Raw genomic sequence first — 13,739 nt, 5'->3', positions numbered from 1 at the left:
GTCTCCTCAACAAGTGAGAAATTTATTCACCTTTGGAAAGTGGTATCTGCAAACTATTCCAAACCCACCTTATACTACTTTTTTCCCTTCTTGTTCATACGCTCAGGTTGTCCATTAGAACTTGGATCATAAAGAGATTTCTTTTAATGGGCTGTATTATTTTCTGTCAAGCAGTCGTTTATTTCCTTGCAGGTCCATTGCATTTACTATCCATTTCTATAAGGGTAGGTAGTCCTAGTTCTGAGGTATTTATAAGAAATTTTATAATGGTTTCTATGGCAACAGATGATTAGCTTATTGCTTCAAGCCATTTAAAACGTATCTGCCAAAACAAAGGTAAATAATTTTGTTTACTACCTGGTCATTGAAAGGTCTAGGGTAACTTGGTTGGCTGTTTGAAGTAACCTTTTACTCTTCACTTTTTGCATCAGGCAGCCACCTAGTCATAAAATTGATTTCCAGAAACAGGAATGGCCACAGAGCAATTTTAGCTGAATCTTTGGGGTAAACAGTGCCATTTCCTGAGTGCAAAGTGATTGGACTTCAAAATGAACCATCAAACCCACAGGCAAGCTTAGTACAGCAAGCAGGCCTGGTTTCCAGGCTAGGAGTTAAGCTTTTCTCCTCTGATTCAAATATCAGAAATAAGCCTTTCCCATTTATATGTGATACTAGAATAAATAGAGGTCCCTCACAAAGGAAGCCCTTTGATTCAGCACAGCTCGACAGATGGTGATGGGAACGTATTGTGGCATTCTGAAAAGAGAGCAGGCTTCAGGCCCACCAGAGCTGGATTCAAATCCTAGCCTTAGTTATACCGCCTGAGAGAATGGTTTATCTGCTTCAAGGCTCTTTCTTTGCCTGGAAACTAAAGATATTAATATCTCCATGGGCAGGGTGTTTTAAGGACTAGAAATAATACACATGTGATCTGACCCCCCATGTTCCTATCTTGGAGAAGAAATAGCAGCTAGGAGCAGTTAGAAGCAAATGACATCCTTCACTTGGGTTTCTCAGAGCACAATGAAGGAGGTCCTATTTGTCATCTACAATGGCATTCCCTAAAACAAATTCCCCACTCTCCTCCCCAAAGTCTAGCCTTCATAGGACTATCCTTTCTTTCTCTCCCTCTTCCTCCCACCTCATTAGTTCTGTTTCTCTGGCTCCCAGTCTGTTAATTCAGTATCACAAATGTCCTGGAATCAGGCAAAAGTCTTTGATTCCTCTCAGAGTGCAGAGACTACAAGCTGTGGGCAAAAGCCAGCATTCTCTTTAGAGAGCAGCAGGGTTGTAGCTAGGGTTGTGAACATACACTATGAAGAGGTTTGCTCTGTCTCACACGTGTAGTGCTCACTTCAGTGCCTGAAACCTAGTAGGTGCTCAATAAAAAGATTCTCCATTAAGGATTATCTACAATGTGCCAGATACTTATCTCATGAATATGAGGTTTGGAGTAAGACAAGATCCCTGCTTCAAGGAGTGCAGAGTATCAAAGTCATTATTGAATTTTGGTGACTGTTTCAGTGGCTACATCATCACTAAACCAATGAACATGCACTAGATTATTTCCATCAAATATCCTAAGCTAGTAAAACATCTCCATGGTATAAATGACTAATTAATATATTGGTTGTATTCCAGAGAACTAATTTCAAAATGACCAGATGACACTTCTTTAAAAAACAAAACCAAACAATAAAATGGAACCCACCAAAAACAAGTTATTTAAAGTATACATTTACTAATTTTATCCTTAACAACAAATGCTGAATATCTGTGGGCTGTATGATAACTGGAGTACTATCAATGGACAAAAATTTTATCATGGCTTTTTATCAATTATGTCATCAATTCTTGGATTAGAATAATAAACACAGATTATTTTATTCATTCCTTGCTTAATTCTTTCATCTTCTATAACTGTCACCCTATTCTAGCCTTAAATTAGCTGTGTGACTACACAGCTGCTTATTAACTGCTTATTAATAAGTAAGTAATAATAATAAGTAATAATAATTATTAAGTAAGTAATTAATAATTATTAATAAGTAATAACTTATTAATAAGTCAGCTACTTATTAACTGCATTTTGCAGCATATTACTTAACCTCTCAGTTTCACTTTTAACATCTGTTAAATGGGGCTAAATTTGAGGATGTCTACCTCTTGAGATCTGTTGTAAGGATTCAATGAAATAATGTATTTTTAGTATCTAACACAGTCAGGCACGTTGTAGCCAATACTTAACAAACAGTTGTTATTATTGTTGCTGCTATGGTCATGGTTGTTCATTATTATTGTCATACCAGTGAATTATAGGATCTGGGCTATATGAGGTACAAACAGGAAATAGCTTTATTTTTAAATTTCATTGCCTTTAAAGATGTTCTGTCTTATCTCCCTTTCCTGCCCCTGGGTTATACTTCGGACAGATTCTGTGTACTTTCCTGTTACTTTAGGATATTATACAACAGTCTCATTTTCAAAATGTAAAAAAACTAGTCCAATCTAAAGCAAAACTGCCATTTGCAGGGAAGAAGTTTAAAGCTTCTTCCCTCCTCCCAGCTCAGGCCTGCCAGGGGGCCCAGATCCGTGGAGGGGGCAGCACAGAGTCTGTTCCTTGGCTCTCTTTGCTTCTGTCACCCATTTATGGCTCCTTCATACTGGTGGGGGTGGAAGGGCTGGAGGCAACCAGAAGGGATGGTAGCTGCTCCTCCTTGTACTTCTTCCTTGATTCTCTCATGACAGTTCTTTCAATGGCCTCGGTCACAGTAACTGTCCAAAGCTGGCCCTTTAAGGAAAGTTTCACGGGTGTTTCTGGGTTCTCATCCCTCCAGCCCTCTGCTGTCAAGAATGTCAAACACTTCTCTGGTCTCCCAAGAAAGTGATGCTTGGGCTCAGTATGCTGCCATGGACCCCAGCTACCTCCCATGCTATTTAGCTTATGGGAAATTTACCCCCCTTTCCCATCACATTTTAGAAGCGAGGCTATCCCATGACTATTCTCTCTGCCCCTGTCCACCTCTAGGTAAGAAGCAGGCGTCAGCCTCTCTTTTCCCCAAACTCCAACAAATATGCAATTTGAGAAGAGAGATGAATCGTAGGCCTTTCCACTTCTACCCCAGATTCTTCTCATAATGATTCACTAACTTCTCTTATGTAGGAGAGGAGCATAATTGAATGGACACTCAAAGAACCAGTTAGCAAGTCTAGGCTGGATGAGTTTAGCAACTGTCTTTACAATGTGTGGCCTCCCACTGTTCATTGTCCTTGGCCAGGGTGCTTTGGCGGAAACTCTGAGACAACAGGAAAGGTCCCATCCAGTATCCTGTTACATTTTTATTACGCCTGTACTTTTACAACTGTCTCCTAATTGGTTTTCCTGCCGCCTAGTGCCCACTGTTTAATTTCATCCCATACCTAACTGCTAGATTAATCTTTCTCAAAAGACACTGGTCTTGTCATATTTTTCTTTTTAGTCCATCCCTGTGGCTTCTGCAGGTTGGCTACCATCCCAACAGCCCTTTCAAAGAGAAAAGAAAAAGCCCAGGGTCCCCAAATTGAATGTAATCCCAGGAGAGTAAGCCAGCTAGGCCAGTAGCAGAGTTTCTGAGAGTCCCCAAAGTTCCTGTGACACTGGTTTGCTTCTAACTGCTTATTATGTCAAATAAACCTCCCAGGCTACAAACATAAACTCCACTAATTCAATGAGGTATTTACACTGTGATCAGCGACCCCTGAGGCACTAGAACGAATGTTTTTAATATACAATTCCAGCTTCATCATTTTATCAAAATCCTCTAAATTTTGAGGAGTGACCTACTGGCTGAACATTACCCGATCATTTAGAGTTGATTTCTCCAAGAGCCACATGCTCTGTCTACACCAAAAAAGTGCCAAGTATTTTGGAATTTTGGAACCCAGAGAAAATCTAATTCAATGTTTTTGTTTTACACGTGACAAAATGGTGACTCAGAGAGACGGTGGCTTTGCCCAAAGTCACCAGGCCATTTAAAGCACAACAAGAATCGGTAGCCAGGTCTTCTGAGCCCCAGAGTCAGGTCGGTTTCACCATCCCAGGGTGCCAGTTGGTTTCAGCTGTTTGTAAACCACTGTCCAATTAGTCCTTGCATTGTAGAAGGTCACCCACCTGTATTGGGAATGTTCTTTCTAAAATTGGCATTAATGCCTTCTCTGAAAGCATGCAGGGAGAAGAAAATGACTACTATTAAAAAGAAATAAAATGAACATTGGACTCAGAATTTGCCTCTGAAGACGCTGATGGATCTTTTTGGTAATGAAAGGGAAGGACCAGGACACATCCCAGATGGAGAAGACTGAGACAAAACAAGCTGATTTGCTTTAAATAATAAAGTAAGGGGAATTTTCCATTTCTAGTGAGAATTGGGAGGAAGAGGTTTTGAGAGGCCAAGCACTTGGAAAACAGAGAATAAGGGGAAAGAAAGATACCTGGAGATGGGGAGAATGAGCAGACCAGAGGGGGAAGTGGCTAAAAAGAAATTTCCTGTTAGCCAAAACTTTAGAAGCAAAGAAATTTTGTATTTGATTTTAAGTACTTTTCTATACTATACTGTACTATGATCACCCTTTATGATCCACAAATCTTCAGTAAAATTTCATTATACACAACAATGAGGGTCAGAGGTGCCTGGAACGAAGGGAAGTGGTGGGGGAATAAAATCATGGAAGAGCCTGACCGCTAGGATGCTGTGGTGAGCAGAATAATAGCCCCCAAAAGTGTTCTCACCCCACCTGTGAGTGTGTTAATCAACATGGCCAAAGAGAATTAAGGTTACTAATCAATAGATAAGGAGAGTCTCTAATGCTTGGGTCTACCCCTTTTTCTCAGCTCTATCTCTGCTTCCTACTCTTGGTTTGTTTGGCTACGGGAGTGTCTACAGTAGCAGAATTTGAGGAATAACAGAGAGGCAGGCAGGAAAAATCCCCAAGTTAGCTGCTGTCTTATTATATTCTCGTGGCCCCAGCCCCATCATCCTGGTCTCGTCTCAGTGTTCCCAGGGATCATTCCCATCCTTGGTTCTGTTCCTTATCCTTCAATGTCTGACTCTGCTCTGTGTCCCAACATCCATCGCTGATTTTAAGCCCAGACTGATTTCACAGGAATCATCACCAGTATCTGTCTTACTTTCAGGGTAACACCCAATCTCAGAGCAGTAGAGGTGCTCTTAACACTGCACATGGCAACTCAACATCTTTTCCTACAGCAGTAATTTTCAGAATGTGTTTTGGGGAGCTCTAGTTTTGGGTGTTAATATCTGTTACTCAATAAAAGGGTTTCAAAGTCAAAGAAGGTTGATGAATTCTCAATAGAACAATTTTAAGCAGTTTTCTTTCCTGCAGAACTTCTTAAAGCCTTTAATATGCAAATGTACATTATGAACTCTCTGAGTGGGATATGATATGATATGCAGGGTTTCCCAAACTTATTTGACCTTGGAATTTATTCTTGAAACTTTCTTGAGAGAATATTCTTCTGTGAAAAGTATTTTGTCCAAAAGTAATATATTTAGCTTTTGTGGCTCAGGCATAGGTTCTTGTGAGTTGACACAGAGATAAAGGCATTGTTTTTCTGCTAGGACAGTGCATTCTAGGTTCTACAACTACATTTTTGGAACCCAGTAGTTAATGAAGTCGGAGAAGGCAATGGCACCCAACTCCAGTACTGTTGCCCGGAAAATCCCATGGATGGAGGAGCCTGGTAGGCTGCAGTCCATGCGGTCGCTAGGAGTTGGACACGACTGAGCGACTTCACTTTATTTTTTCACTTTCATGCATTAGAGAAGGAAATGGCAACCCACTCTAGTGTTCTTGCCTGGAGAATCCCAGGGACGGGGGAGCCTGGTGGGCTGCCGTCTATGGGGTCGCACAGAGTCGGACACGACTGAAGTGACTTAGCAGCAGCAGCAGCAGCAGTTAATGAAGTGGAAAACTGTATGTAAGGTCCTTCCAGAACTAGGTGATTACCCAGAAAACAGAGCTGATGACCACATAGAAAGCACCTTGGATCATAAGTCAGAAAAGCTGGTATCTAGTCTCAATTTTACCGCTGTTAGTGGGAGATTCCTGAGCAGCCCTCAACATTTCATCCTCAGTTTCTGCAAAATGGAGTGCTTCATTGGTTATATGTCTTCCCTGGTGCCTCAGATGATAAAGAATCCACCTGTAGTGCAGGAGACCAGGGTTCGATCCCTGGATTGGGAAGATCTCCTGGAAGAGGGCATGACAACCCACTCTGGTATCCTTGCCTGGAGAATCCCATGGACAGAGGAGCCTGGAAGGCTACAGAGTTAGACATAACAGAGCAACTAACACTTAATGGTAATATTAAAACAAAAATAGCACCTGCTTAAAATATTTCACAGGAATTTCAGGAGTTTCTAATGAGATGATGACATGAAATCACTTTAGAAACAATAAGGCTTTTCTTCATAACTGTATGTAAAAATACCATATTATTTCTTAATTAACTTGGTTTTATAATAGGAACAAGGATTCAAACCCATAGATAACCTTCAAACCTTATTTACTTATTTTTTTTGCAAAACATTTCAATCCAAATTATTTTACCCAACACTGGTAATAAAGAATAACTCACAAATTACAATTTTAGTTTTCTCTTTCTAGATCTTCTCTCTGGTGGGAGAACAGTGTAGTGGCCAAGACAAAGATGCAATCAAGAGAGCAGAGTGGAAGCTGGACATTTAGTAAACTGGATAAGATAGGTCATTATCACATCTGAGCTTCCATTGGGGTCTGTTTGATTTGGAAACAGTGCCAATGGGGGCAAATTCCATCCTCAGATTTTCAACCAAGTTTGGATCCAGTTATTAGCTGACAGTTAATATTCCCATTGTCAAAAGCTGAGATAATAACTCCGATTGAAAGGGAAAGGGAAAGTCGCTCAGTTGTGTCTGATGCTTTGCAACCCCCATGGAATTCTCCAGGCCAGAATATTGAAGAGGGTAGCCTTTCTCTTCTCCAGAGGATCTTCCCAACCCAGGGATCGAACTCAGGTCTCTCATACTGGAAGCAGATTCTTTACCAGCTGAGCCACAAGGGAAGCTCAAGAATATGGAGTTGGTAGCCTATCCTTCTCCAGGGCATCTTCCTGACCCAGGAATGGAACTGAGGTCTCCTGCATTGCAGGCAGATTCTTTACCAACTGAGCTATGAGGGAAGCCCATAACTCTGGTTCACAAAGCCTAAAATGTCATCTGTGACACCTGACACCAGATCAACAGAAAATATCGGTCACCATACTTCTCCATTGTCCGTCTCATGTGAGGGACATATGGGAACATGCCAGTGCACCATGGGCAACAGCACCGTGAATCTGTTTCTGAGCCCTTTCAGCTCCAGGATAGTAGTAATCTATCAAGCTATGACACAGCATTCTGAATATTTATCCTTGTACAATATTCAACTCTTTGGTTTAGGAACTGACTTAGAAGAGGGGGACTGTAGGTAACCTGCTAAAAAGTATCACTTATCTGGTAGATTCTGGTATGTTGAGCTTGGGTAAGCAGTTGAATTTAATTCCTTGGTTTATTTGTTTGAAAATGGAACATTTACCAGAAGTGGATGTGTCATACTGACAAGTGTATTTTTATTTATTTTTTTAAGTTTAAATTTATTTATTTTAATTACAGGCTAATTACTTTACAATATTGTATTGGTTTTGCCATACATCAACATGAATCCGCCACAGGTATACACGTGTTCCCAATCCTGAACCCCCCACCCACCTCCCTCCCTGTACCATCCCTCTGGGTCATCCCAATGCACCAGCCCCAAGCATCCTGTATCCTGCATCAAACCTGGCCTGGTGATTCGTTTCTTATATGATATTATACATGTTTCAATGCCATTCTCCCAAATCATCCCCCCCTCCCTCTCCCACAGAGTCCAAAAGACTGTTCTATACATCTGTGTCTTTTTTGCTGTCTCACATACAGGGTTATCGTTACCATCTTTCTAAATTCCACATATATGCGTATAAATTCCATATATGTACTGTACTGGTGTTTTTCTTTCTGGCTTACTTCACTCTGTATAATCGGCTCCAGTTTCATCCACCTCATTAGAACTAATTCAAATGTATTCTTTTTAATGGCTGAGTAATACTCCATTGTGTATATGTACCACAGCTTTCTTATCCATTCATCTGCTGATGGACATCTAGGTTGCTTCCATGTCCTGGCTATTATAAACAGTGCTGCGACGAACATTGGGGTACACATGTCTCTTTCAATTCTGGTTTCCTCGGTGTATATGCCCAGTAGTGGGATTGCTGGGTCGTATGGCAGTTCTATTTCCAGTTTTTTAAGGAGTCTCCACACTGTTCTCCATAGTGGCTGTACTAGTTTGCATTCCCACCAACAGTGTAAGAGGGTTCCCTTTTCTCCACATCCTCTCCAGCATTTATTGCTTGTAGACTTTTGGATCGCAGCCATTCTGACTGGCGTGAAATGGTACCTCATAGTGGTTTGATTTGCATTTCTCTGATAATGAGTGATGTTGAGCATCTTTTCATGTGTTTGTTAGCCATCTGTATGTCTTCTTTGGAGAAGGATTAAAGATCTAAACATAAGACCAGAAACTATAAAACTCCTAGAGGAGAACATAGGCAAAACACTCTCCGACATACATCACAGCAGGATCCTCTATGACCCATCTCCCAGAATATTAGAAATAAAAGCAAAAATAAACAAATGGGATCTAATTAAAATTAAAAGCTTCTGCACAACAAAAGAAACTATAAGCAAGGTGAAAAGACAGCCTTTAGAATGGGAGAAAATAATAGCAATTGAAGCAACTGACAAACAACTAATCTCAAAAATATACAAGCAATTCCTGCAGCTCAATTCCAGAAAAATAAATGACCCAATCAAAAAATGGGCCAAAGAACTAAATAGACAAGTGTGTTTTTAAAGCAATCTCCATTGTTTATTATTTTAATGGTAGAAGTCATGGATGATTCCAGGACAGTGAATTATACAGATAAGTATGGGTAAGGAAGGGCACTGCCTTATAGTCATGTATGTATTTGAATTTAGTGGCTACTTAAAGAAGGGGGATTTCTCTGTGGTTATCACATATTAATATCTAATTTAGAGACATTTTCTTTAGATAATTTGGTTGCTTTCTCTCACCAGAAACTGTAGTTTGAATCTTTCTTTTGTTACTTTTATCATATGATGTGAAGAGAGTAACATCTTATGAATAAGTATGGTTTATACAAGACTTTTTCCAAATTGTTTCATTTATATATTATTATCTTTATTTGTTACCTATCTTATTTAAACATGTCACACAAATTCAGTAATCTGAATACATGGTGAACCACTTTTTTGCCGTTTCATAGGCACAATTACTCTTGATTTTACCCAAAGTAATTCAGTGTTAAAAAAAAGAACAGAACCTGGTACCCCTTATTTCTCTGCTGTAGGTTTCACTTTGACTCTTAGCACATGGCACCGATTTCAGGCATTAGATTGACTTTTTCAACAGTGGTTTAATTAGCACATGTTGTTTGTTGCCGTTGAGAAAGGGGGTGTTAATAAAACAGAAACAAGATACAGAAGAGTTGAGGGAAACAGGTGATTTCATCTTTCAAAGATAACATTCTGTAGAAGGAAGCTTCTGGGTGCTCATTAAGAACACAAGCTTCCATACATGCCTGGAAGAATGGGGAGCAAGAGGAATTTCAATGACTTTTTCATGAAATCTGACCCAGAGTTGAACAAAGAGAATTCTAAAACTTTTGCATATGCCATTTTTAGGAGGGGGTAGGGCAGACATCCATCTTTTCCCCCTTTCTCTGGTATTACTTGAAGAAAAAGAATTATTGAAATTGGACTTGTTCAGGTTTTTATAAATCAAGATGTCAGCAAACACAAGCACTAGTCTAGTTACAAGAGACTGTAGTTTACAGAATGAAATGAACCCTGTTTTTTTTTAAGCTCTACAAAGAACACATTGTTTATTCTTGTGTAAAAAAACGTCATGTAAAGAAGCTTTCTGTCAGGTACTCTTATTTGTATTTAGTTGCTTCATAACTCAATTATACTGTTCCCCTCTGTCTAATAATTAGCATATGCATAATAACAAGCCTTGAAAACCTGCTCTTTGCCCCACTGTGTGTCAGTTAAATTTCCAAATTGTTCCGGAGAACGGGCTGTGCCTGAGTAGGTGAGCCTCCCTGCTGGTCTGGCAGCTTGCCCCTGTGCAGGAGTTGAGGGTCAGCTCTTGGAGAAAGGCCCAGCCAGAGGCCTGAGCAGGGACTTCCTGCCATCTGGAACAGTCTGGAGCACCAGGAATGAAGTCAGCAAGAAGTGTGTCCTCTCCAGCTCCCCCTGGGAAGACCAGTATGTCACCCAGTTCCTCGACTGGGGAAACTTCCCAGGCACTCCCAGGCACTTGAGCTCTATATTTTTGTTGCCTTTCATGCTGAGGCTTTTGTGGCCACTTACCACCTTTTGAACACCCTTTCTATGTTTGAGGAATTCCCCGCAGTCTGAGTCCTACCTCCCCATTTGATAAGCCCCAGCTGCACTTTCCCAGCTTCTCTTGTAGCAAGAGCCCAAATCTGGGACTCAGGCTCAACCAGTCCCACTTGCTGGAGGAGAGGTGCTTTGGGAAGAGAACAGTGAGAGAGGGAGTAGGCGCCTCACAGAATCCATTTTCTGGAAAAAGTGGCAGTGGAGGCTCTGGCTTTGGAGGAGGCACGCAGAAGTTCCAGCATGTGGTGTCCAGAGCTAAGCGTTCACTGAGATGAAGGACTTAGGGCTGCGTGGGTCTTCCTGTGGCAGCTGTGGTGGATGCAGTGCCTAAAACCACAGTCTTCTCTGCAATAATGATACAAATAAAGATACCTAATGTAATTGTTCATTAGATACATACACTCTGAAAATCAAAGCATCAAAGTGTTTAACTTGATTTGTTGACATTTTTAAAAGTTATTAAGATGATTACTTTAAAAAATTTTTTTATTGAAATATAGTTGACTTACAGTGTCGTTTTAATTTCTGTATAGCAAAGTGGTTTGGTTATACATATATGTGTTCATTTTTGTATTCTTTTCCACTGTGGTTTAATCACAGGATATTGAGTATAGTTTCCTGTGCTCTACAGTAGGAACTTGTAGTTATCCACTCTATATGTAATAGTTTACATCTGCCGATCCCCAGTCCCAGTCCTTTCCTCCCCCACGCCCTCCTCCTTGGCAACCACGAGTCTGTTCTCCATGTCTGTGAGTCTGTTTCTGCTTCATAAATGTGTTCACTTGTGTCATATTTTAGATTCCACATATAAGTGGCTTCGTATAGTCTTTGTCTTTCTCTTTATGACTTACTTCCCTTAGTATGATCATATCTAGGTCTGTCTATGTTGTGGCAAATGGATGGGAGGATTTCACACTTTTTATGGCTGAGTAATAGTCCATTGTATATATATGCTACATCTTCTTTATCCATTCATAAGATATATTTTAAAGTGCATTATTTTATGTAGGTAATAATATAGCTTGTGATAAATAAATTCAAAAACCAAAGCGTTTGTGGGAAACTGTGGTGACATGATTACTCTTCAGATATTTTAGGGGTACATGTAAGTTTATATTTACTTTGGATATTATCATTTACCCATTTTTGAGCTAACTTCTCCCTCTTTCTCCACTCTCTTCTCACATCTATATTATTGCACTAATCTGATTTTGAGGGGTAAAAAGAAGTTCTTTGGTACATGCAAGGCATCTAGGTAGGAATGTAGAACTCCATTAGTTGGATTGGGGAAAAGGGTTACCATAAGACTGTACTAAACCTATGTGAAAAAAGGAGCAGACATCCAATCCAAATCAGTGAAAAATAATCTTTTTAAGTAAATGCTATTTTATTTTTTTTAATTATTATTTTATTTTTTACTTTAAAATATTGTATTGGTTCTGCCACACATCAACATGAATCCACCACGGGTGTACACGTGTTCCCTATCCTGAACCCCCCTCCCACGTCCCTCCCCATACCATCCCTCTGGGTCATCCCAGTGCACCAGCCCCAAGCTTCCTGTATCCTGCATCAAACCTGGACTGGTGATTCGTTTCTTATATGATATTATACATGTTTTAATGCCATTCTAATTTGCATAGTATGAGGGAAAAAATGGTATTAAGTGAATTTGTTTAAAAATTACAAGTCAGTATTGGTTTTTCTAATGGTCATGTATGGATGCGAGAGTTGGACTGTGAAGAAAGCTGAGCGCCAAAGAATTGATGCTTTTGAACTGTGGTGTTGGAGAAGACTCTTGAGAGTCCCTTGGACTGCAAGGAGATCAGCCCTGGGATTTCTTTGGAAGGAATGATGCTAAAGCTGAAACTCCGGTACTTTGGCCACCTCATGCGAAGAGTTGACTCATTGGAAAAGACTCTGATGCTGGGAGGGATTGGGGGCAAGAGGAGAAGGGGACGACAGAGGATGAGATGGTGGATGGCATCACTGACTCGATGGATGTGAGTCTGAGTGAACTCCGGGAGTTGGTGATGGACAGGGAGGCCTGGCGTGCTGCGATTCATGGGTCGCAAAGAGTCGGACACGACTGAGTGACTGAACTGAACTGATTGGTGCACGGTAGTGGATCATGACCACCCGTGACCTTATGGAAATAATAGCTGGTCCCAAAATTTGAAGGTATGCCTGGAGAATATTATAGGCCCTTTCTTTTCAGAGAAAAAAAAAATCATCAAATGTTTTCTTAGCCATAATGACATACTGTATTACTGTAACATTACAAATTTATGGAATCTTAATCAATGAGTTTTAGCCATAGTGATAAATTCTGAGGGATGAGGATTTATGAACTCAGTATATAGTACTAAGTTACGGAAATGACAGTTAAAGATCTTCACTATTTTCTGTGCCTTGCTCTGCCATATTGAAAAAGACTGATATTTTGAGCTACGATGAGCCATTCTTTCTCTAGTCATTCTATTGAGTTTTGAATTTCTCTGATTCCATAGTGTACCTCATTGCATGATTTCCACATGATAGTATATCTGTTATGAGTACTATCCAATTATCAGTGATTCAAGCAAATTTAAATGTTTTGGAAGAGGTCCCTCAGATGAGACTGTAGCTGACTGGATGGAGAAAGGAAAACACAGTTTTCTCCTATGTTCCAAAATGCTCTACATTACTTTCTACTATTCCTTCTAGTTCTGTGAAGCTGCTTAAATATGTGTTGTATTATTTCTGTGATTTTCACCATACATGTGGAAAGGAAAAGAACAATCAATTTCTTTTCTTCCTGCTTTTCTTCTAATTCCCACTGCTATTTTATTATTTATAACTGATTTTAAACTCAGTTTTAAATTATTTTCTGAACACCATTTTGGTATTTCTATATTTCTGAATATAGCACTTCTAAGGGTAAGAGATCTAAGCATGCAAATGGAGTGGTGTGGATTTGGTTCTGCTGAAGCCAGGCAGGCAGTCTGGACACTCTGATGGATAATATTTGCTCCGGAGAACTCCACCAGACTGGCTGAAGCATGATCAGGCCTACACTGGGCTTGACTTCTTCACAGGAGAGTGGCTTTGCTTGCCTAGACTGTGATCAGTTCAGTTCAGTCGACTGGAGTGGTGTGGATTTGGTTCTACTGAAGCCAGGAAGGTAGTCCGGACACTCTGATGGATAATATTCGC

At 40.2% G+C, this 13,739-nt stretch overlaps 1 long non-coding RNA gene across 2 annotated transcripts in view; it reads left to right on the top strand.

The window, feature by feature from the left end:
• Positions 1 to 13,739, top strand: part of LOC147369888 (uncharacterized) — an 83,796-nt gene that overhangs the window by 60,132 nt on the left and 9,925 nt on the right. The gene's annotated exons all lie outside the window — the stretch shown is intronic.

This window comes from Bos grunniens, chromosome 7 (genome assembly GCF_055505025.1).
Source record: "Bos grunniens cultivar Pamir isolate PY7600 chromosome 7, Bosgru_T2T1.0, whole genome shotgun sequence".
Lineage (NCBI taxonomy): Eukaryota > Metazoa > Chordata > Mammalia > Artiodactyla > Bovidae > Bos > Bos grunniens.
Note: the sequence above shows the minus strand (reverse complement) of the source record. Positions and strands in the feature narration are given on the sequence as shown.